Source organism: Aphelocoma coerulescens, unplaced genomic scaffold (assembly GCF_041296385.1).
Source record: "Aphelocoma coerulescens isolate FSJ_1873_10779 unplaced genomic scaffold, UR_Acoe_1.0 HiC_scaffold_77, whole genome shotgun sequence".
Lineage (NCBI taxonomy): Eukaryota > Metazoa > Chordata > Aves > Passeriformes > Corvidae > Aphelocoma > Aphelocoma coerulescens.
The window spans coordinates 456499-481333 of record NW_027184063.1 but is presented as its reverse complement, the minus strand read 5'-3'; the positions used below and the strand labels follow the sequence as shown (position 1 = coordinate 481333).

General features: G+C 55.0%; 1 pseudogene; it reads left to right on the top strand.

Moving 5' to 3' along the window:
- Positions 1 to 9157: 9157 nt before the first annotated feature.
- LOC138102473 (zinc finger and SCAN domain-containing protein 2-like) overlaps positions 9158 to 24835 on the top strand; it is a 64075-nt pseudogene continuing 48397 nt past the window's right edge.

The following is a 24835-nucleotide window of genomic DNA, read 5'->3' as shown; positions in this document are numbered from 1 at the left end:
GCGAGACATACAGAGCACATAGAGGAAGCTTATCAGATTAAATGCCAGGAAGGTGGTCTCTTTAACATCCAGGGGATACTGAACATTCTCAAAAGATAACCTATCAAATTTAAAGGGAAGGGAAATCCCGTCTCCTCCTCCTCTAACAATCTGGCTGCAATTACTAATAAATTCCCAAAACAGGCTACCGAAGCTAGGACTGGGGTTAGGACGGAGAAACCACTTATCATACACACCTCGAACAGCTGCCTGTGCCTCTGTCAACTTCTTATAAATCATTATCACCGAGCACAGCAAAATAGAAATCCTGATTCGTCTCCCTGCTCTGTAAAATTTACATATCAGGGACAAGATTGGAGCAAGTTGTGGATAGGCAAACAACCCTAGGGACCAAAAAAGCACTAGTACCTCAATGAAGCCTAAGGACCAGAAAGACATGAGTACATTGATCCAGAGAGACATTATGAACTCAACCAGCATGGTGACTACTTTACCCCAACACAGAATAGGTAAATTCAAACCAAAATGTAATTAGCACAGGGTTATTTTTCACTTTCCTTCGAGCCACGCAGTTGGGCACCACTAAATTTGTTCCAGTTTGGCCAAATTTAGAAATATATCCTCTGAGAGAAGGCACAACCACCCCTTCCCCCCCCACTCCCCCCCCAGATTCGGGAAAAAATAAGTTTTCCTTGAAGGAAAGTGAAGGAGATAAAAACTATTTATTTAACAAACACACGGGAAAAGGAAAATAATGCTAAATAATAAAATGTTTCGCTGTAGAGGAAAAACCTGGGAAAGTGTCAGAGTCCTCCCTTTGGTCTCCTCGGAGCTGGGGCTTGGGCCAGGGCCAGGCCCTCTGTGCCCAGTGGAAAGTCCTCCCGATGTGCTCTGAGGTTGAAAGCAGTCCAGTAGTAAAGGGAGAAAATCCGGAATTCCAGGGAAGCAAAAGCAAAGTCCATCTCTCAGTCTCTCTCTCCAGAAAACAAGAAACTGAAACAACTGGCCAAAAGCTGACTGGAAAGCAGCAAGCCGGGTGCTTCCTCACTCCCCTGCCACAGCTAGGGGAAAAAAAAAAGCCTGCTATCTCTATGTGACCTTGAACAAGCTGCAAACTGCTTTGAAAAAGTTTTGCTCAGTTTTTCCTTCCCCCTCTCAGGCTCAGTTTAGAGGCATAGAAAGGCACAAAGTTAATTTCTGGGCATAGGCAGCGATATGGGATACGCATCATAAGGTCACCCCAAGACAGTTTCGGAAATATTCAGCCCCTCAGCAGCGATGTCTGTCCCAGCCCACCGGTTCTTGGCTCAGACCCAGCTCGGAGCTCGGAGAAGAGACCCAAAGTCCCAACAGAATGACCTCTGCCGTTATTTTCTTTTTTTTCCCATAATCATTTTATGCTATTTTACTGTAAAATCTATTTTACTTTTAGTTTTTTTTTTTTTTTTTCCTTCTAGTACATCGGTTTTTTTTCTCTATAAACACATGGTAATAAATGTCTTTTGAGCTGAGAAACTACAGAGCCAGGAACCGAGATATCTTAGAGGAACAAAGAAGACAAACCGCGTGCATCCCAGGAAGACTGTTCTCTCCTCAGAACTCACCCCTCCCAAGGGAACTGGCAGCTGCAAATGAGGCTGGAGACTGGGGAGGCACCGGAGGGGGGTGCCTGCCTTCAGTTCTGAAGCGATCCCGAGCACCGAGGCGGCGGCGTGCTGGGGGAAGGGGCAGAGACCGGAGAGGGGGAAAGGTGAGTGAAGTGTAAATGACTTTGTGGGCTTAATGAATACGGAACAGTTTAAGAGAGTCCTTAAGTCCACAGGAAAATGAATGGAGGGCGCCTCTGGAGAGGGGGGAAAGTTGAGTGAAGTGTAAATGACTTTGTGGGCTTAATGAATATGGAACAGTTTAAGAGAGTCCTTAAGTCCACAGTAAAATGAATGGAGGGCGCCTCTGGCAATATTGCCAAGCGCCCCAGCGCTGTGATTTGCCTTTGTTCTACTAATAAATGTTCAATATTATATTGCTAAAATATGTAGGTTTTGTATTCATTTCTTCAGAGGGAGAATAAAGAGAGAGAGTGAAGAGAAAGGGAATAAAAAGAGAGGGGGGAAAAGAGAGACACGATAAGAAGAAAGAGAATAGAGTGAGAGTAAAGAGAGAGGGGATAAAGAGAGGGGGTAAAAGAGAGACACGATAAGAAGAAAGAGAATGGAGTGAGAGTAAAGAGAGAGGGAATAAAGACAGAGAGAATAAACACAAACATTGCTGCTAAAGAACGTCCGTGCAGTCCCAAACGCCTTCGCACACCGGCCCCAGTGTCCGTGCTCGGGGCTTGATTTACCAAGATGTGAATATCGATCTCATATCGATATCCAGCTGACACAGACAAAAGCTCTCTAACAGTTTAGAGTAGAAAGTGAATGTTTTATTGGCGCCGGACAGCGGCGTGGAACAGCTTCCTAATGCGCAGTGCCCAGGTATGAACGGTTACAGAGTTCATTTAGCCACAAAAGTGATGAATATCCAAACTACAAATACATATTTATAACAGTGACCCCTGCCGTTCTCCGCTTCGTATGGAAATGAGCTTTAATGTCACTAAGCATGCGCAGTGCGTGCTCTGAATTGAGTCGCTGCTCTCGAATTGGGTCGGTGGTCCCAGACAGATGAAGTAAGTTCATCTCCCTCACTTGGACCTTTTTTGCCTCTCTGAACTTTAACAATCTTAATTACTTTAGTGACCTCCAAATTTCCTCTTGCCTGACTTTTGAATAGGTTCCCACAGAGGGAGGAAATTGGGAATTGTCCTTGTTCCCTACACCAACTGATCAATATTTCTGTTCCCCGTTCTAATTCTAAGCACAGCTAAACAAACATACAAATGACAGATCATCAAGTATTCTGTAATCAATTACTAACATCTTAAAAACCATTTCAAATCTCTTATTAATTATTTTAATTAACTCTAGTCCAGCTCAACTTCTTTCTTATTCTAACTAATTTCAACACAGCTAGCCTATAACTAAAATCTTTGTTTCTTTTAAATCTGTGTTTCAGGGTGTCACCATGGCCACGGGGCTGCCCCAGGGCAGAAATCCCCTGCGGAGACACCGGGACCGGCTGTGGGAGATGGGACACCAAACACACCGGCTTTAGTCTCTTTGGGATGAAGAAACGTGATTTTTGATCTCTTTGGACAGAAAACTACTTGAGATTGCATCAGTCTGTTGTACATGGTGTTCCAAAGGCATAATAAATACTAAAAAGAATAATGATAAATACCTGTGGCTCAAAAGGCATAAAGAAGTAGTTGGGCACAACATATCTACTGACAAAAGATTTAATAAAAGAAAAACTATGCTGTAATAAAATCTTTCTTCTGCATTTTCATCAGAGGTTGTTCTTGAGTTTTTAAATTTCTTGTTTCCTCTGATCTGCTTTGTTTTACGGGCATTGAAGCTAAAATGAGCAACATCAGGACCAAATCAACAGTTGGGTGCAAAGCCTCAGAATGAATGTGGAACTAATGGAGGATTCACGTGCTTTAGACGCGTGCGTGCACAGGTGCAGAAAAGCATCGCTCCTTTTGGAGGCTGCATTACAGCACACGGGTGGTAAAATCAGATTGACTCCTGTTTTCACAGGCTTCCCGGGCAGCACTTATCAAGGATCTCCTCAAGCCCAGTGAGTGATCGAGGACAGATCAAGGGGGGTTCTGGATAATCTATTTTCACTCAAATTTTCCAACTCCTCCCACTGGTTTGAAGTGCCAGTGTCCATTGTTGGAGCCACCACAGTGGAAAGGAGCAGCACAGCTGAATAGAGAAAGCGACTTTTGCCCTCAGAGCAGAGCAAGCAGGAAGGCACACGGCTTGCACACATGAAGGTCTCTTGTCCATTCCAAGAAAAAGGCATCCACCAAAAGCAGAGGTTTGTTGAATTCAGTGTAACAATACAGCGATTTCAGGGAAACATTGAAAGGAATGTGATGAATGTGTCTCTGCAAACAGACCCTCTGAATCTGCTGGGAGGCGGGGCCAGGGACTTGTAGGTAGGGAAGTGACAGAAGAAACTATCAGCTCGAGAGTCTTCCTGATGCAGAGTGAAGTAGAATCTGCAACCAGAATCAGCATCCATTGAGCACCTCACACCCAGCATCAGCTCTGGATGCCCCCAGCTCCCAGCATCCAGCCCTGGATCCCCCCAGCTCCCAGCATCCAGCCCTGGACCTGCCCAGCCCCCTCACCCAGCTCTGGAACCACCAGCCCTCGGCTCCCAGGCCTGGACCCCCAGCTCCCATTCACCCGTCTGTGCCCCCCAGATTTCTTCTGCAGCCCCCCGGGAGAGTGGGGGGTGGGGGCCGAGTGCTGGTGCCCCCCTGCCTGCAGCAGATCCAGCGGTGAGGGGAGTTCAGGGGGTCCCTCAGCATTTGGGGTCCCCCGGGATTGGGGGTGAACCCCCCGGGCCCCCCAGGATCTCCCTGAACACGCTGACGCTGCCCGTGCGCAGCGAGAAGGTTCATACCCGGCACGGGGTCCCCAGCTCTGTCACCGGCATCGCCCAGGTACCCCAAAACCTCCCGGGAATCCCCAACACCCCCCCGGGGAACCCCAACCTCTCCTGGGACCCCGAAAATATCCCCGGGACCCTCCAAAAACTCCCCAGGACCGCAAAGCCCCATACAGACCCCCCAAAACCCTCTCAGGACACCAAAATTCCCACAGCACCTCCCAACACCCCCCGGGACCCCTTGAGAAGGTTTATACCTGGCATGGAGTCCCCATCTCCATCACCGGCAGGGACTCCAAAACAGCCTTGGGACCCCCAAATATTCCCACCGGGATCACCCAAACCCTCGCTTTGAGATGCCTGAAAACCCCCCTCAGGAACCGCCAAAAACCCCCGGGACCCCAAAAACCCCCGGGACCCACAAAACCCCCTAAGAGTCCCTCGCGAATGTTCACACCCAGCACGGGGTCCCCATAGCCATCATCGGCACCACCCAGGTACCCCCAAACCCTCCCGGGGCCCCCAAACCCTGCCCGGACCCCCAAACCCCCCCGGGGCTCTGCTGCCGGAATCAACGGGAGTGGTGTTGCCCTTTTAACGGGAGTTATAGTGGGCACCGACTTTACCAGGGCATCTTAAAGCGCCGATGGTAGAGCGAACCCCAAAAATTCACTCGGGGGGCACTGTCCCGTTTGCTGCACTCGGGGGAGCCCCGAACGGCGACGGGTCCTGGGCTGAGCCCCCCACTCAGCCGGAGGTGGGGAGGGAACGGGGAGGGCTGGGACGGGGTTTGGGGGTGCTGGGGTTAACTGGGGGACCCCACTGGGACCCCTTTCCCGCTGTCCCACCTCCCCGGATCCCCCCTCTCCCACCCCTTTCCCGTTGTTGCCCCAAACCTCCGCTGCCCCAGCTCGCCCTGGGCTGACCCAGCCCTTTCCCATCGTGGCCCGGCCCGGCCCCGCTGCCCCGAGAGCTCCCGGGCCGCGGCCGCTGCGACGGAGGAAGGGCAGGAGGAGGAGGAGGCGGGACAGAGGAGGAGGAAGAGGAGGGCCGGGGGGAAGAAGGAGGAGCCGGAGCAGGCGGAGGAGGCTCCACGTGCGGGCAGCGCTCTCTGCATCCGCAGCCGCTCGGGCCGGGAGCATCGCCCGCCCCGCATCCCGCAGGTGCCCGGGGAGAGGGAGCTCGGCCCAAACATCCCGGGCGGTGCTTTTGGAGGGGGGAGGGATATTTGGAGCTCCCAGGAAATCTATTTGGGGCTCGCTGTTTTCATCCTCTCTGTCGGGGCGGGCGCGATGTTTGGAGCTTGCGGGACTCCAAAGGCGAGCCGCAGATGCCCCTCGGGCGGATATCGGGGCGTCCCGGGAGGTGTTTTTGGGGGTCCCGGTGGCGGCAGAGCCGCGGCGGGGGCGGGGGGATGCGGGTCCCCCCGCGGTGGGGGTTGGGCTTCCCGGGCCGGGCCCTCCGAGCTCTGCCGGGGCCCCGTGGGGACGGCGCGGGGCCGGCGGGGCCGGGGGGACACCGGTTTTGGGGACCCCCGGGAGAGCCGCGGCTTCCCTAAGCGGGACCCCGGAGAGAGGAGAGCCCCAGAAGCCCAAAGCGGGGCCCCCGAGAGGGGGAACCCCTGGGATTGCCGGGACCCCGTCGGGGGATCTGGGGGCTGCAGGGGCGGCATGGCCGGGAAAGGGGCTCGGGGGTCCCGGGGCCGGAAAGGGCTGCTCCCAGTATGAGCCCAGTATGATCCCAGTATGATCCTGGTCATTTCCCCTCACTCCCTGCAGAATCCCTGTTGCTCCCAGTATGAACCCAGTCACTCCCCATTATGATGCAATTTGCCCCCAGCACAGTCTCAGTTGCTCCCAGTTCTTCCCACTTTTGTCCAGTGTGTTCCCAGTTCTCCCAGTTGCCCCAGCATAGTCCAGTCACTCCCAGTATGAGGCCAGTCTCTCCCAGCAGGGCCCCAGTCACTCACATTTGCCCCCAGCGTGGTCCCAGTTCTCCCCAGCACATTCCCAGTCACACCCAGTGTGGTCCCAGTCACCACCCGCATGGTCTCAGACACTCCCAGTATATCCCAGTTGCCCTGACCATTCTCATGCTCATTCCCAGGCACTCCCAGTTACCTTAGCATCAGTTGGATCAGTTGCCCCCAGATTTATCCCAGTCACTGCCAGTACATCCCAGTTGTCACCAGCATGCATCCTATCATTCCCAGTTTTTCCCAGTGCATCCCCAGTAGGCTCTCAGCATGGGCCTGGTAGCTCCCAGTAACCCCCACTGACACCCACTATAATCTCAGCAAGGCCCCAGTCACTCCCAATATGATGCCAGTGACCCCCAGTGTGATCCCAGTTGCTCCCTGTCAATGCCAGCATGAGCCCCCGTGACTCCCTGTCTCTCCCAGTATATCCCAGTCACCCCCAGCATGCTCCCAGTCACTCCCACTTCTTCCCAGTTGCTTTCAGCACGATTCCAGTTGCTCACAGCCACTCCCAGTCAATCCCAGTATGATTCCAGTCACCCTCAGTATGATCCCAGTCTCGCCCAGCATGGACCCACTGTGATTTGGTATGATCCCAGTTGCCCCCAGCATAGTTCCAGTTGTTCCCAGTTTCTCCCAGTATGATCCCAGTTGCCCCTAGAATAGTCCCAGTCATGCCCAGTTGCCCCCAGCATAGATCCAGTTGCTCCCAGGTGCCCCCAGCATGGTCCCATTTCCCCCCAGCATGATCCCAGCTGTTCCCAGTGCGGTTCCAGTCACCCCCAGGATGGTTACAGACACTCCCAGTATATCCCAGTTGCCCTCAGCATGCTTGTAGTCATTCCCAGGCACTCCCAGTTGCCCCAGTAAGGTTCCAGTTACCTCAGGATGATCCCAGTCTTTCCCAGTTACTTCCAGGGTCCTCCAGCATGATCCCAGTTTCTGTCAGTTTCCCAAAGTGTGGTCCCAGTTGCTCCCAGTATGATGCCAGTTGTGGTCTCAGTTGTGGTCTCAGTCCCCTCAGTATGGTTCCAGTACCTTCCAGTTGATCCCAGTTGCTCCCAAAGTGTCCACATTTTCCTCCCAACATGGGCCCAGCAGCTCCCAGTAACCCCCAGTCAGGTTCCATTCACGCCTGCTGTAATCCCAGTGGTTCCCAGGATGATCCCAGTAGGACCCATAGTCACTCCCAGTATGGTTCCAGTCACTTCCAGTATGGTCCCAGTGTCCCCAGATGTGATCCCAACTGCTCCCTCTCAATGCCAGTATGATCCCAGTTGCTTTCAGTCACTCCCAGTATGATCCCAGTTGCACCCAATCACCCCCAGCATGGTTACATGTTTCCAGTATGACCCCAGTCACTCCCAGATACTCCCAGTATTATTCCAGTCATGCCCAGAGTGACTCCCTGTCACTCCCAGTGTGGGCCCAGTTGCTCCCAGTATGAATCCAGTCACTCCAAGTTACTCCAAATACGATCCCATTTGCTCCCAGCATGGTCTCTGTTGCTCCCAGTCACCTCCAGTGTGGTTCCAGTCATGTCCAGCACCTTTCCAGTCCCTCCCAGTCTGATTCCAGTATGATCACAGATACTCCCAGTATGATCCCAGTCACTTCCAATAGGATCCCAGTATGACCCCAGCATGGGCATAGCTGCTCCCATTATCTTCCAGTGTGGTTCCAGTTGAACCCAGTTGCCCCCAGTTCAGACCCAGTCACTCCCCACATGAGGTCGAGGGCTCCCTGAATTCACAGCCCCCCACCCGTGGGATCATCGCCCCCCATCCCGCAGGTGCCCGGGGAGGGGGAGCTCGGCCCAGATATCCCGGGGAGGTTCCCTGGGTTGGGTTTTTTTGGGGGGGATGTTTGGAGAATGAAGAACTCCAAAGCTGAGCAGAAAATGCCCCTTGTGAGGACATTGGGGGTCCCCAGGAGGTGTTTTTGGGGGTCCCTGTGGCGGTGCCAGCAGAGCCCTGGCAGCGGGCAGGGGGATGTGGGGTACGCCCCGTGGTGGGGGTTGGGTCTGCCCGGGTCAGGCACAGCCACCTCCAGCCCAGATCCAGGGGGCTGCGGGACCCCTTGGGAGAGCCGGAGGGGGAACCTCGGGACCCCCAGAGTGGGACGAGCAGAGAGGGGCAGTACCGGGACCAGGGGAGCCCCGGCAGTCTGGAGGAGCAAACCCCTGTGACCCCCAGGACCCCAAAGTGGGGAGCCCAGAGAGGGGGGAGCGCCGCCATTCATGGGACCCTCAACAGCCTGGAGAGGCGGAGGGGGGACTCCTTGGACCCCCTGCACCCCAAAGCAGAGAATAAGGGGAGAAGGGACCTGGGGATCCCATAACCCCCAGCATCCCTAAGTAGGAAGACCAAAGGGGGAGCTTTGGATTCCTGGACTCCCAGCAGCCTGGGGAGGGTGGAGACCAAGTAGAGAGGGGGACCCTGATAAAAGAGGGACCCCCAGCAGCTGGGACAGGGGGAACCCCCAAACACCAAAGGGGAGAGACCAGAGACAGGGAACTCCTGAGAGGCTTTTTCAGAGCAGATTTTTATGGACACACAGTGCCCAGTGACTTCTAGAGATGGACTTGGGCAGAGGGACCTTCAAACTCAATGTGCTCATTCCTTGTTTTCCCCAAACCAGGATTTCCCATTCCCAACCCGTGGCCAGATGGAGGAGGAGGCTGTGAGGAAGAGGAAGATACCCCGGGACCCCCAGGCAGGTGAGGAGGAAGTCAGTGCCCCTTTCCCCCTCTCTCCTGCTCCATCTCCCAGCCCAGCATCGCCCCCGGCTGCAGGACAACCCCGCTGCCGACGCCGTCCTGCCGGGGACGGACTGGGGGGATCTCCTTCCCCTTCCCTGTGGCATGGAGGCAAATCCCATCCTCTCCTTGTCTTTCCTCCCCCAGACAAGGAGCTGAGCTCGGAGCCCAGGGAGGACAAATCCCCGCGGCAGAACCTGGTGGAAGAGGCCGTTTTGAGCGGCTCCACGGCGCAGGAATCCAACAGGGAGGAAAAGCCCTGGAGATCCCGCAGGAGGAGGGGCTGCGAACGCAGCCCAGGGTGCTCTGAGGAGGAAAGACCCACCCTGTGCCGGGAAGGCGGCCGGAGATCCAGCCAGAGGTCAGAGCGGGTGGTTCATGAGCAGCTTCACAATGGGGAGAAGCCCCACAAGTGTGGGGAATGTGGGAAGAGCTTCAGGTGGAGCTCCAACCTGATTGTCCATCAAAGGAGTCACACTGGGGAGAGGCCTTATGAGTGTGGGGAATGTGGGAAGAGCTTCAGCCACAGCTCTCACCTGCTCTGCCACCAGAGGATCCACACTGGGGAGAGGCCCTACGACTGTCCCTAGTGTGGGAAGAGCTTCTCACAGAGATCCAGCCTGTATATCCACCAGCGCATCCACACTGGGGAGAGGCCCTACGAGTGTTCTGAGTGTGGGAAGAGGTTTCACACCTCTTTCCAGTCTCCTCCGGCACCAGCGGATTCACACGGATGAGAGGCCCTTCCGCTGCCCCGACTGCAGGAAGGGCTTCAAGCAAAACTCCACCCTCGTCACCCACCGGTGCATCCACACTGGGGAGAGGCCCTACGAGTGTCCCCAGTGTGGGAAGAGCTGCTCAGACAGCTCCAACTTGACCCGACACCAACGGAGGCACTGCTAAGGGAAGCTCTGCGAGTGCCCCAGCTGCGGGAAGAGCTTTGTCCTCTGCTCCAGCTCCATCTCCCATCAGAGGAGCCACGTTTGGCAGAGCCCTGGTGACCCACATTCCCTGTGATCCGTGTTGGGAAGACCCCTGGCTGGTGCTCTCCATGTTCTCCTGGATCCCTATAGGCACCTGGGTGAACGCAGGGGCAGGAACATCCATCGGGACTCAGATCAACATTGGAAATTCATTGGGAAGAGCTGATTTTTTAACTTTACACCCTAAAAAATGTCATCTACTCTGTCCAAATGTTTCTTCTGCTGGCATCAAGCCACCCTGGATGATCTTGGAGGTCTTTTCCAGCCTAAGTAATTTCCATGTTTATCCTGTCAAAACAATCAAAATTGGGGTAAAAATGAAGAAATTAAACAAAGAGATCTAAAGCTCCACCATTTTCCCGGAATTTGGGGATGAATTTGTGGTTCAGGGAAATATTTGGGAGGATCTGAGTGTTGCAGGGCTGCAAAGCCAGGCAGATTGGAGCCACAATCTCGTAGTTGTGCTGGCAGAACGTGTCCACCTGAGCCCATCTGTTCTCCAGGAATTCCGGTTGTCTGTCCCAGTCCCTGCCCTGGGTCTCCCCCTTTGGGGTGTGACCTCCAAAGTGCCCAAATCGTTGCTGAAGTGCCCGAGCTACTCTGGGCTGTGGATATTCCTGTCCACCAACCTGTCCTGGTCAGTGCCATGGGGTCTGGGAGGGGGTCTGGGGAGACTGGGTGGGAGGGGATTTGGGGGGCTTTTGGGGCAGTCTGTGAGGGAGTTTTGTGGTCCTGGCATGGCTCTGTGGCTTTAAGAGAATTTGGGTGGGTGTTGGGGGAGATGGGAAGGGGATTTGGTGGCTCTTGGAGCCATTTCTATTGCAGGGAGTGGTTGGGGGAGTCCTGGCTGGGAGCTGTGGGGTGGTTTGAGGCATCCAGGAGCAGCTGTGGGGCTGGGAGGTGGTTTTAGGGCAGATGTGACCTCTCCAGACCCCCAAAGCTGCCACCAGACCTCACCCCCAAGATGCTGCCGGGGGTGGGGGGTTCCATGTTGGGGTTCATCCTCCTGGCACTGCAGGAGAAGGTGAGGGGGGTCCCCAGGGGCCGTGTGTGTCCCCCCAGAGCGTGTGTGACCCCCCTCATCCCGGTGTCACCCCCTTTTCCCTGCCCACAGGGCTCCTGAGCCAGCCCCTGCTGCCCCGGGAGGGAATTTGGGGAGGGGGCAGAGGGGGTGCGCAGCCCCCGCCGGGGGATGACCCCGGCCCAGCGCCCTTTGTTCAGCACCGAGCTGGGCTTGGGGCCGCAGGAGGAAGAGGCCGATGGGAAGCATCGGGGGGACAGGGCTTGGGCTCAGGGCAAGGTTCTGCCCTGCACACCTGGCTCAGGTGTGAGCCTGCCCCGGGAAGGGAGCGGGACATTCCCATCCCCACGGATCAGGGCTGGGAGCAGCACGGGGACCACGGACATGGAAATCCTGGGAGCCACTGGGGCCGCACTGGGGGGTGAATTATCCCCCCCAGCACCTTCCCAGGCCGCCCTGTGACCTGAGAAATGCTCGCTGGGCCTCGGCCTTGGCCAAGAGCCCCCGGGCTCAGCTGCTCTGAGCTCAGCCGCTGCCGGCTCCCGCAGCCCGCCCAGGGCCGCCCTGCCCGTGCCGGGGCTGTGCTGGAATTCTCTGCTGCTGCTGGGCCACTCGGGGGGTCTGGCCCAGCAGGAAAGGTGACCTTGAGCCAGGAGCTTTCCTTGGCCACAGCAAAGCCTCGGCACGGAAAGACCTTCCCAGCGCTGTGCCCTGGGCCGGGAGGGATTGTGCCACCAGAGCTGTCCCTCCATTTCTTCTGCCAGGCAGCTCTAGGACATGGAAAGTGGAGAAGCCAGAGCTGCCTCTCAGCTTTCCGCAGTCCTGCAGAGGAATCCTGTGTGGGAAGCAGCCTGGGAACAGGGTTGAGGTGCCAGGGCAGGGGAATTCAGAGCCCTTTCCTCCCCTGTGGGCCGAGGCTCTGGCCCTTGCCCTTTGCAATGGCCCTGCAGCTGCCAGAGGGGCCTTTTTGGCTCAGCTGAGAGCAGTCCTGCTGCAAGGCTGTCCTCGAGCTGCTTGGGCTGCACATGTGCCCAGGGAATGCTCATTGCTTGCAGTCTCAGGCGCTGTGGGTGTGCAGGTGTAACTACTGCAGGAGGGAACAGCTCTGCTGGGAGCAGTTCTTGCAAGGTCCTGACCCTGGCTCGGGGCTGGGCCGGGGCCAGCGGCAGAAAATCAACTTGCAGCTCGGGCCCCGCAGCAGGGAGGAGCAGCAATTGCTGGGGGAGAGAGACTCTTGCCAAGGGCCTGCGGGGCCGGGCCCCAGGGAACGGCTTCCCGCTGCCCGAGGGCAGGCTGAGATGGGATGTGGGGCAGCAATGGTTCCCTGGCAGGGCGCTCAGGGCCTGGCACAGGCTGGCCCCAGAAGCTGCGGCTGCCCCCGCATCCCTGCAAGTGTCCCAGGCCGGCTCGGCCATTGGGGCTTCCTGCCCAGGAGGGCTGGGCTGGGCTGGGGCTGCTGAGGGCGGGATGGGCTCTGGCTGAGCCAGCTGAAGGCTGCGCATGATGAGGCCAGGGGGACCCCGTTGCTGAGTGGGTTCTGGGGTATCCCACATTCCTGAAGGGATTTCAGGGTATGTCCCATTCCTGAGGCAGTTTTGGGGTCCCCCCCAATGCTTAGGGAGGGGTTCTGAGAGGGGGGCTCTGGTGCTTGGATGGGTGTTGCCTCTCGGAGGCGTAGCGACCTGGTTCAGGAATGGCACGACGACCACCTCAGGTCGTTCGGACCATCAGCTCACAGACACCAATGTGGTGGACGGCAAAATGGCGTTTATTCATGGATTACATAGGGTTAAATAACCTGGGTTTGCCACGTCACTTCCTTCTGCTCACCTATTACCTGTAGAGGGGAGGGGTTTGACCTGTCCCATACAACACGATATCTTCCGAACGCCTGTCCCTAGTCACCTACATTTCCCCCCCCTCTATCCTGAATGACCCACATTTTCCCCCCCCCCCATGATTGATTAGGAAACATACAAAGTATAAATGGAATAAAATTTCAAGAACTAGTAAAACCTACATAACAAGTTATAAAAAGTGATATAACATTCACAAAATAGATGCGCTCTAGAGCAGTTGTTGGCGGCCAACAAATAGAATGTTAACCTTTTCTAACCGGCTTTTAACAAATGACACCAATTTGTTTAGTATGCAAGGCCCGAAAATCAACGTTAGGAGTAACATAGTGAGGGGGCCTATTAGAGTGGAAACAAGGGTGGTCAGCCATGGAGACTGGTTAAACCATGACTCAAACCATCCTTGTTGGGCTTCTCTTTCTCTTTTTCTCTGGGCTAGCCTTTCCCTTAGTTCAGTCATTGAGTCCCGTACGACTCCGGTGTAGTCTGCATAAAAGCAGCATTCTTCTTTCAAGGCGGCACACAGGCCTCCTTGTTGCATGAGCAGGAGGTCCAGTCCTCGCCTGTTCTGCAGGACGACTTCTGAGAGCGAGGAGACAGATTTCTCTAGAAAGGAGATGGATTTTTCAATTCTTTGTAAGTCCTCATCAATAGTCATCTGCAGCTGAGAAAGTCCCTGGTGTTGGGTCACGAGGGCTGAAACACCTGTGGCTGCGCCGGTGGCTCCGAGGCCGAGCAGCATTGCGATGGTTATGCCTGTTATTATTTCTCTCTTGTGGAGCCGGCTAGGTTCTTCAAGAAGGTGGTACATTTCTTCTTCTTGGTGATACAGGACTCTAGGAACAATTAAAACGTTGTTGTTTGGATTTCACTGGTGTAGGATTCTCGGGCACTGTCGGGCTGCTCGATGACTTGTCGCTTTCTTCGCGCACTGGGATGTATCGGTCATGGAGGCGTCCAAAGATCCAGTCCTGCAAACAAAACCTCGCAGTTTTCATTAGTCTTATTCTGAAGGTCAGGTTTGATTGACCTAAGTGGACACCATTTGACTCTACCATCTTTTTTAACAGCTGAGTACCCTCGCCCCGTGAGCACTAGTCTTCAGCCCTGTTCCCATTTCCCCAACTCATTTTTGATTACAACTTGCGGGCCTTCGTCTAGTGCTCGAGTGGCCCAGTGTTTTTGGGCGGGACTGTTTGTCTCATCCCCCCTAGGGAATTGGTTCAGTGCTAGCAGGGCAGTTGCCAGTATGCGTGCCTGGTCCCCTGGGGAAATAGAATTGCTAAAGCCCTCTGTTTTTGCTAGCACTTCCAATTTGGTTTTTAGGGTTTGATTTGCCCGCTCAACAATGGCCTGCCCGGTGCTATTGTACGGGATGCCATGTACCAGAGTGATACCCCACTTTGAAACAAATGTTTGGCTCGATTTTGAAATAAAGTTCGGGCCGTTGTCTGTCTTGATCTGCTTCGGAACGCCGAGCCACGCCATAGCTGTCAGCCAATGTTGGATGGTTGCTTTAGAATCAGTTCTTAGGTGTTGTGTGGCCACGATCATTCCGCTGTAGGTGTCCACAGTCACAGCAAGCCATGCTCGGGGTTTCAGTAGATGACATAGTGTAAAGTCTGTTTGCCATATTTCTGAGGCTTTAAGGCCTCTGGGGTTGACTCCACTGGACCACAGCGGTGATTTTTGACAGTGGGGGCACGTGGCTACGATGTGTTTCGCATCAGTGGTCGAAATCCCACACCTTTTTGCCAGTGCTTTAGCTCCGATGTGGAGAGACTCGTGTAGCTGACGGGCATCTCTCAGTGTCCACAGTCCTTTTGCGGCGGCGTCTGCTTTGTCGTTTCCGATTTGAAAGAATCCTTTAACCGGATTATGGCTGTTAACGTGCATGACAGATATGGTGCCCTTCCGCGAAGAGAGTGCTTCTTCAAGCATCACAGCCACCGTGGACACTGACACGTCAGGCCCTGACATGGCTAGGCAAAGCTTAGCCACAAACATAGAGTCAGTTACAATGTTGAGGTGCTCCTCCGGGAACAGTCCACACGCCAGCACTACGGCGGCTGCTTCGAGTTGCTGGACCGAGAGCGTAGGGTCGGTTGCTTTGATGCACTGCCACTGCTCTCCCGACTGCCATACCGCTGCTGCAGTTGAGGTCAGCGACGATGCGTCTGTGAAGACTGTCGGTCCTGGTAGCGGTCGGTCGATGACTTTTGGCGGGAGATCGATGTCGATGATCGCAAGGAGCTGGGTCCATGGGGGTTTTGCAGCATAGGGAATCTCTCCTCCAAAACCAGCGAGGGCTATGGCTAAAAGCTCTGATATTGTCGGCGATTGCGCGGAGAGCTGCTTGCGGAAGGGTAGGTATATCCTGGCGGGCTCCGTGCCCAAGTGCCTTAGGGCAAGTCTTCTCCCTTTCATGATAAGGTTGCCAAGACACTCAACTCCCGGGGAGAATGCACGTGACGGCTTTCCCAAGACCACCCACTGTATCGGTTGGGCTTTGTCAGGGGTCCCCGGGCTAGCGCTCCTACCCCTCCTTTCTTTGTAAAGTGTACATATAAATCAAGTGGTGCTCCCGGGTCCCACCTAGCAAGCGTACTCACAGACATTTGCTGCTCGATAAAGTCGAGCAAGCTTGTCGCTTCTGGTGTCAGAACTTTCTGTTCCCATGAGTTTTTTCCTCTCAGGAGGTCATTTAAGGGGTCCATGACCTCAGGAGCAATCAGGATGATGTTACGGAGCCATTGTAGAGATCCCACCAGCTGCTGCATATCATGGAGCGTCTTGATATCCCTGCAGATTTTTATCTGGAGCAGGGTTATGTAGGAGCTTGTAATTCCTTCTCCTAGAAAGGTTACACATGGTCCCTTTTTTATTTTCGCGCTCGCGATTTCAAAGCCATTTGTTTTCAGGGTCTCTGAGACTGTTGACACTAGTCGGTCTACCTGGCTCGCTGATGGCGCGGCAATCAGGATGTCATCCATGTACTGAATAATGGTCGCGGCTGGGTCGCTGTGGCGGACTGGTGCTAGTGCTCAGTCAACCGTGATTTGGCAGATGGTGGGGGAGTTGACCATTCCTTGGGGCAATACCTCAATACCTTCCACTGGAAGCGCAGGTTAGGCCATTGACTGTTTGGGAAGACGATGGAAAAGGCAAACCGCTCTTTGTCTTCATCATGCAGGGGTATGGAAAAGAAACAGTCTTTAATGTCAAGCACCACGCAGGGCTGCCCTTTTGGTATCATCGAGTTCATGGGCAGCAAGGTTTGGACTGGACCTGTTGGTTGGATTTTCTTGTTCACCTCCCGCAGGTCGTGCAGGAGGCGGAAGCCCTCGCCAGATCGTTTGGGTATTACGAAAACCGGGGTGTTCCATGGGCTTGTGGAGGGCTCTGTGTGGTTCCGCTGTAGCTCGCGGCTAACGAGCTCGAGGAGGGCGGTCATTCGAGGCTTTGACAAGGGCCACTGCTCGATCCACACCGGGTCAACCGATTTCCATGCCAGTTTGATGGGCGGCGGTGGGTATGCGGCAGTGGCCCTTAGAATAAATTTGTCACCCTGACTTTCAGCAGGGCAAGGGCATCCCTCCCCAACAAGGGTGGACATTTTGGCATAACATATGGGAAAAGGGTGATAGTTTTCTCCGGTCCTTTTTCGGTGCAGAGCGTTATCGCTATCAGTTGGGTGCTTTTTTGGGCCCGAGATAATCCCCCAACTCCACCCACCATGGGGGCCTCCTCCAGTTCCCAATGTAAAGGCCAGTACGTTTCTGGGATGACGGTAACATCTGATCCTGTATCAATCAAAAAGGGGAGACGAATAGCAGTCACCTGGGTTGTTATGGAGACAGCAAACTCCCCACACTATCGGCGGGTGGCTGCCCACTTTCATGGCCAAAGCCACCCAGGGATCTCGCTCCCAGGGGGTTGTTCCTGCTGTGCCTGGAGTGCAGACAGGTTTAACTGAGCCATTGGTTGAGCTGTGGAATTGGTCATTTCCCGGGGGAGCAGTGGGTGCGGGAGCTCCACGGCCCATTGAGGATTGGCATAGCTGGGCCGCTTCATGTCCCGAGTGGGAGGGAGCTGTGTGCGGCCCGGATGCCCCCTCCCCCTCCCGTTTCCCTGGAGCTTGGATCTGCATTCTCTGGCAAAATGTCCCTTTTTCCCACATGCCCAGCATGGCCCTCTAGGTCGCGTCTGGCATGGGGGAACTGCTGTTGATGGAGGCTCTAATTGGGGGCAATTCATTACAGCGTGGCCTGCCTGGCCACACTTAAAGCATGCCATTACACTGGTTATCGCAGTGCGGACGGCTGCCTGGAGGCGGTCCACAAACTGTGTGAAACTTTCGTTCTTGCTCTGCTTTATTGTGGACCATGGCGATGGTCTAGCAATAACTCTGGAAGCAGAGCGGATAGCTTCTCTAGCGGCACGGGTAGTTGCCGTGACTTCGTGGGCCCGTAGGCCCTCGGCCTGCGCCTGGGGGGTGATCATGGTCGGGTCCGTGCCCATTAGCCGCTGCAGGCTGGAGCCGTGGAGGGGGTGGTCTGCCCCAGTTACTAGGGCTAATTGCTTTGTGCAATTGTCTTCCCACTCTTGTTTGAAAACAATCATCCCTGCCCCATCAAAACTTAATCTGCAGGTTTGTTTAATGTCAAATGGGAGCATGTCATCCCCTCCAAAAAGGCTGTCGATGAGGGTGGAAACCATAGCCGAATTAATCCCTCTGTCTGCAAGTGCTTTAACAATTGCTTGTATATCTTTAGGATTTATCGGTGAGTAAATCCTCTGGTTTCCGGCTTGCCCTCCTACTCGGACCGGGAAAGCTAGTGTGGCTGAAGGGGCCCATTCAGCACAGGCTGTTTTTATCTTTCTCCAGTCTGTAAGCGGAGTACGTTCTTTTTCAAATTTCCCCTTGGCCCGAGTAGGAGCGCGGTGGTTATAGCTTTTATCTATTCTGAAATCATCTTTGTCGGAGTCGGAGTCGGTTACGGACCATTCGTCAAGCCACTCGCTCCAGCTATAGTCCGACTCGGAGCAGGAAGTCGACTGACTGGATACTTCCAGGCTCCGGAGCTTTTTCCCCGGGCTCCTACCCCGCCCCTTTCCCTTAGGATTGGGCCGCTCCTTCCCCCTGGGCTCGCCCCGCCTCCTGCTGAGGGAGGCTCTTGCTATATGAGGGCATGTTTCCGGGTGAGCGCTCTGGTTGGCCTTGGTTCCCCCTCCGGGATTTCCCCCCCCCTTTTCCGTTCACGCGCGTCTGTGGCATCCAGCGGACCTTCTTTGATCCCGCCGGCCGCGTCTGTGTTACCTGGCGCAGCTCCCCCGCTCCCTCCAGCCGTGTCTGTGTTATCTGGCGCACCTCCCCCGCTCCCTCCAGCCGTGTCTGTGTTACCTGGCGCACCTCCCCCGCTCCCTCCGGCCGTGTCTGTGTTACCTGGCGCACCTCCCCCGCTCCCTCCGGCCGTGTCTGTGTTACCTGGCGCACCTCCCCCGCTCCCTCCGGCCGTGTCTGTGTTACCTGGCGCACCTCCCCCGCTCCCTCCAGCCGTGTCTGTGTTACCTGGCGCACCTCCCCCGCTCCCTCCAGCCGTGTCTGTGTTACCTGGCGCACCTCCCCCGCTCCCTCCGGCCGTGTCTGTGTTACCTGGCGCACCTCCCCCGCTCCCTCCGGCCCCGTGTGCGCCCCCCCCATGCCCTCCGGGGTCGGGGCCATTCTGCGGGGCATAGGGCGGGGGTCTCGCCCACGCCGTTTCGGACTCCGCTTTAATGGCAGCCTCCCTGGCTTCCTCCACCAGCCCTCCCCAGAATGACTGCACCCGCTCCTTTCCCTCTGTAGGTAGGGTTGGGCTGGGGGGCCGTGGAGAGGGTGCTTGCTCCTGTGAGTCTGTGCGCTCGGCAGGGCTGCTTTCATCTGTAGTTTGCGTGGCCGCCCCAACTCCCAACCGAGGTGTGGCCAGCAAACAGTTCCGTGCGGCTTTCCAGGTCTCCTGCTCTCGCAGGGCCTTACGCAAAGCCTGCACGACTTTTCCCCATAATTTAAGGTATTTCCCCGAACCCGAGGACATTGTTTCATCAGCTAGAGCCGTAGTACATTTGTCCCATACTTCTGGGTGGAGGATATCCACCGGTCAGTCTATGACCCCAATTTCCAATAGCCTCGCAAGAGCGAGTGTAAAATCTTTCGGTTTGCAATCGATACCACATTGCTTATGAATCTGAGATACGACCTTCGCAAGAGCTTCCATCCTCCTCGCTGGTCCGGGAGCGTCCTCCCCGCCGGGCTGGTCCTGCCGCACCGGCCGCCGTTAACCCGTCCAGGCGAATTCCCGATCCCGATTCCGGATCCCGGGTTTCGGCACCAATTGTTGCCTCTCGGAGGCGTAGCGACCTGGTTCAGGAACGGCACGACGACCACCTCAGGTCGTTCGGACCATCAGCTCACAGACACCAATGTGGTGGGTGGCAAAATGGCGTTTATTCATGGATTACATAGGGTTAAATAACCTGGGTTTGGCACGTCACTTCCTTCTGCTCACCTATTACCTGTAGAGGGGAGGGGTTTGACCTGTCCCATACAACGCGATATCTTCCGAACGCCTGTCCCTAGTCACCTACAGATGGGGGACCTATTGTCAGGGAGCCGGGGAGCCCATTTTGGGAAGGATGCTGCTGTTTCTGGCAATGTTGAGAGGTTCTGAATGGGCTGTGGGGCCCTGGCTCTCATTTTGGGACTTGAGGTGAGCCCATGGGCACAGCAAGGGCTGAGGAGAGGTTCCAAGCTCCCATTTGGGATGGAGGGATTGAGCGGGTGCCTCCAATAAACTCAATCCCAGCCCCAATGTGTCGATGGCAGCCCCAAATGGCTCGATCCGTCAGCCCCAAGGCCCGGCTGTGGGGAGTCAGGAGCCACAGAAGGGGAATTGGTGTCCAGGAGGGGTGGGATGGGATGGGGAGGGGTGCTGTGTGATGGGATGGGGTGGTTTGGGCACTTGGAGTGGGGCACTCCAGGGAGGAAAAGCAGGAGCTGCTTTTGGGGAGGCTCCTGCTGCTTTTTGACAATTTTGGGGCCTCTAAGTGGTTTCTGGGAGGTTGCAGTGATTTTGGGGCAGGTGCTGTAAGCCTCCCGCAATTTGTGGGACTGAGGCGAAGTCCCCACATTTTTGGAGGGTGAGGGGACCCCAATTGGAAGGGGATCCTGCTGCTTTGCACCCCTTCAATGGGTTGGGAAGCGGCTTGTTAGGGAAGGAAGGAAGGAAGGAGGGAAGGAAGGAAGGAAGGAAGGAAGGAAGGAAGGAAGGAAGGAAGGAAGGAAGGAAGGAAGGAAGGAAGGAAGGAAGGAAGGAAGGAAGGAAAACAGTGTAAGTTCTGAATGAAACAAAAAAAAAAGGTAAATAATTGAGTTGTCTTTTAAAAAATACCAATTCCCTCTGAATCCAAAGTTGCAGAAGACTTTTCACTCCACATTTGGGTTTTGTTTTTATTTCTCATACTTCTTCTGGTTCTTTTCTTTCTTCTCTTGTTTTTAATAGATAACCCCTGCTAGGAAAGGAATGCAGAGCAAAATGAGACCCATTTCTGGCAGGCAATGAAAGTGTGGGCTCCTGGTTGGGTTCCTTTTGTGTGGATCCCTCATCTCTGTGGCACGGGGGGAATAGCAGGGCTGGGAGCCAGCAGCGGGCTCAGGAGCATCCCGCTCTGGCAGCTCTAGGAGGTGGCACATGTCCTGCTCTCCTGCTGCCCTCCAAAGCACAGAATGCATGGGCAAGTTTAGGCCCAGCTCTGGGCACAGCCAGCATGGCCTGGGCACGGGAACGGGGGGCAAAGCGGGCGGGATCCTTCTGCAGCTGCCTGGTGGTTTCTGGTTTCTGTGCCCAGAGTGCCAGGATGTTCTTAAGAGGTGCTTGTCCATGCAGCCCTTGGACAGGCCGTCCTTGGAAGAGCTCTTCAGTGCCCCTTGGCTGCAGGGTGTTCATGTGCCCTAGAGGATGGCAGGGACCCACGGGTACAGTGTGATCCAGGGGCCTGGCAGGTAACAGCCCCACACAGCTCTTGGCAATCAGTGGCAAAGCAAAGCAGACTATTTTGTCCTGTCTGTAGCTCTGAGCAGGGAGCATCAGAAGGGAACACACAGCTCTTGAGCTGCAGCTGAGCTGGAGGCCTGCTCTGGCAAGCACTGGGGGCCACCATCCCCCCTGGTTTTGCTTGTCTGGTTCATTGATGGCTGGGGCCCTGGGCAGAACCCTGAGAGCCTGGTGTGGCCCCAGGGAAGGAGAAGGAGCCCCTGGAGAAGCTGTAGCAGGTGGGGCTGCTGCTGCTGGAGCCACCAAGGACAAGCTCAAGACTGACAACCTCTTCCTGGAGCTGGCCAGTGGCAGCTGAAGATGGTGGCCTTTGATTCTGGCACCTTCTCCAAAGACATGCTCCACGGCCAGCGTGCAGGTGAGTCCAGAGCCAGGGGGATGCTGCCAGAGCTGGGCATGGCACGGCCTGGCCGGGCACCAAAGGTTCCCCCTTTGCTGGGGCGGCTGCAGGGAATTCTTCAGTGGCTGCCAATACATGTGTGTCAGTACAAAGCACTCAAGGGACTGATTAAAGCAGAGGACTGGAGACCATGACTGCACAAAGCTCTCAGAGACTCAAGTGTGGAAAAAGGAAAGTACCTTAGAAAAACCAGAAGTACCTTGAAGCATTAATGAACTGTTGTTAATGACCAAGGCTCTCAAGGGACTGATTAAAGCAGATAATTGGGGACCATGACTGCAGAAACCTCTCAGAGACTCAGTGTCAAAAAGAGGTGCTTTAATTACCCTGGAGTATCTCAAAGCATTAATGAACCCCAGTGAGTGTTGTTACTGACAAAGAATCTCCAGGGACTCATTAGAGCAGATAATTGGGGGCCAGGATTGCACAAAGCTCTCAGAGACTCCCAGGCAAAAGCCAAAGCCAAAGTCCTTTGAAAACCCTGCAGTCCCTGGGAGCATTCAGGAGCCCCCAGGGCCATTCGTGACCAAGGCTCCCCAGGGACTCCTTCCAGCAGATCCCTGAGGCCACTGGGATGTGGGGGGATGCTGAGGGCAGGACAAGGGGCTGACAGTGCCCAGCCTTGCTGGGGCTGTGCCAGGAGTTCCCAGGGCCTCGGGACAAGGTGTTTCCTCCCAGCCCTTGGTGGCACAGACGCTGCTGTGCCCCAGGGCACCAAGACTTGGCTTCTCCTGGGCACTGCCAGCCCTGCCAGGGCCCTTGGCCATGTCCAGCACAGCTTGTCCTGCGCTTTCCCACCGCTGCTGCTGTGTCCCTGCAGGCTGCACACTCCCATCTCGCTGCCCCACCACCAGCTCTGCCCTGCCACCTCCAGCCCTGGCCTGAGCTGTGCCCAGCCTCACCCTCTGTGCCTTGGACACACACACATGCCCTGAGCTCATCCTCCCTCTGGATGCTTCTCCTGCCCCAGCGCTGCCCTGGGAGGGACATTTCCTCCTCCTCATGCCCAGTGTCCCCCTTCCCAGCTGCTCTGTGGGGCAGTGCGTGTCTCTCCTGCTGTTCCCTGCCTCCCAGGAAAGCTGTACCATGTGGGGCACGGCCCTTCCAGCAGCCTCCCAGCCCCTCAGCCTTGTTGGACCCTTTCCCCTGAGCAGACAGCAGCAGCATCTCTGTGCTCTGCCCAGCGTGCTCCTTTCGTCACCAAACTGCGGGAAAATAGAAACTGTCCTACACCATCTCTGAAGTGTCAGAGAATCAGGCCCTGTGGAACCAACGAGCCCTTGGGACACAGGAGGATCTCGTGTAACCAAGGGTCAGTTCTGACACTGCAGATCCAAAGAGATCCTTGTGACACTCTGGGGCCTTGTGGAACCCTTCTGCCCTGGTCTCTGCACCAAGGAGACCCTTGTGCCACTACGGGACCTTGTGCAGCCAAGGAGAGCATTGTGAGAGTGCGGGGCCATGGAACCAAGGGACCATTGTGACCTTGTGGGACCTCATGGACTCAAGGGACCATTGCCACACTGTGGGGCCTCATGGAATGAAGGGTCCATTGTGACACTGCAGAACCAAGGACACCATGGTTACACTGTGGGGCCCATGGAACCAAGGCACCATTGGGACACCCCGTGGCCTCATCCTCTTGAATTTCAACAGATCTGAGGGATGGCAGGACCTGCAGGCAGCACTGAAGGATTCTGGGGAGAACCTTTGATCCCTGCTCCAAAGGAAATCAGAGAAAGACCCCTGGTAAGATAAAGGCACCTTTTCCTTTCCCGCTGTAAACTGTTGACCTGCCTGTAAGGTGCAGCAAAAGCTTTGCAGGGTTTGGTTCAAGGTACCCAAGGTTGGAACAGGGAAGTGTTCGAGTCCCTTCTAAGAGAAGGGTTGGAGTCTTTGTGCTATGGCTGCCTGGGATCCATGGAACAAGTGTGTTCTGGCAGACTCTGGGACCTCGAGAGCAATCCCATGCAGGAGCCAGCACTGGACCTGCACCCTGGTGGGAGCAGCGTGGTACGGATGGAAAACGGGCAGCTGGGTGTGCAGTGGGAACCTCAACCCAGGTCATAGAAACCCAGGCTTTAGCTTTGAACACATCAGCACAAAAAGCAGAATGAATGACCTTTCCTAGAAATCACTGAAGGAAAAAGGGTGAACATATGGACTGATTTGAACTATGGGTTTGGAATAATAGACGCCCAGGGAGCCACATGGAAGGAAAGGGCACAGAGGTCTCCAGTGAGTACAAAAAGAAATCAGTCACCTACTGCAGAGTGTGCCAAAGCCAAAAGAAGTGGCCCTGATGCCCTTGTAAAGCCCATGGGTTTGGAGACTCCCCAGTTAATCCAGGGAATCCATTGGCTGACCAAACAGCTCAAGAGGGTGCTGAAAAAGCTCTCCTTGCACTAATACCTGGCAAAAACTTGAATGTTCTGCAACAAAAGCCAGATTCCAGTGATCAGGACAGGCAGTCAGCCCCATCAGCAGCAGCTACGGAAAATCCCAGCAGGTGATTGGTAACCCCGTGTGGGCAGGTAATTGTAGCTCCACAATTAATGTATAACGGAACTAAAACATCAGGAAACACATTAGGAAATGGAGAATATGGTGGCCAGTTTACAAAGGCATCTAGTAAGCACAAAAATGGCAAAAGATAATAGATCAGTTGTTGAGAAAGATGTGGTTGGTTTTGAAGGAAGAAGGCTGCCTCCAGGGCTCGTTACATGGGAATCACCAGGTGATTTTGGCCAACTGATTTTGCAGAACTGCCCAGGCAGAAGGGGGACTGGCACATTTTGGCATTGGTGGATCCTTTTTCTGGATGGCCAGAAGCTTTCCCATGTGGCACCAACAAGACAAGGGAAGTCTCAGAAGTTTTGCTGAAATGAATATTTAATAGCACTGGGACTAACTCTTGTAAGCCTTAAAAGGTGCATGGTTCTCAACAGATCATTGGGGCTGGACTCGCCTGTACATCCTTTCCAACCAGGAGATGCGGTGTGCATCAGAACCTGGAATTTTGGAACAATCCAGCCAAAGTGGAAGGGACCATCTCAAGTCCTCCTGGTAACCTACCCTGCACTCAAGGTAGAAGGAATCAAACTCGGGGTTCATCACATGTGGGTAAAACCAGCGAGCACACATTAAATACAGCAGAAACAAGACTGACTGACACCGTGGAGTTTGGGGTTTTGCATAAATCCTATTGTTTTAGGTATTGAATAGGATTTTCTA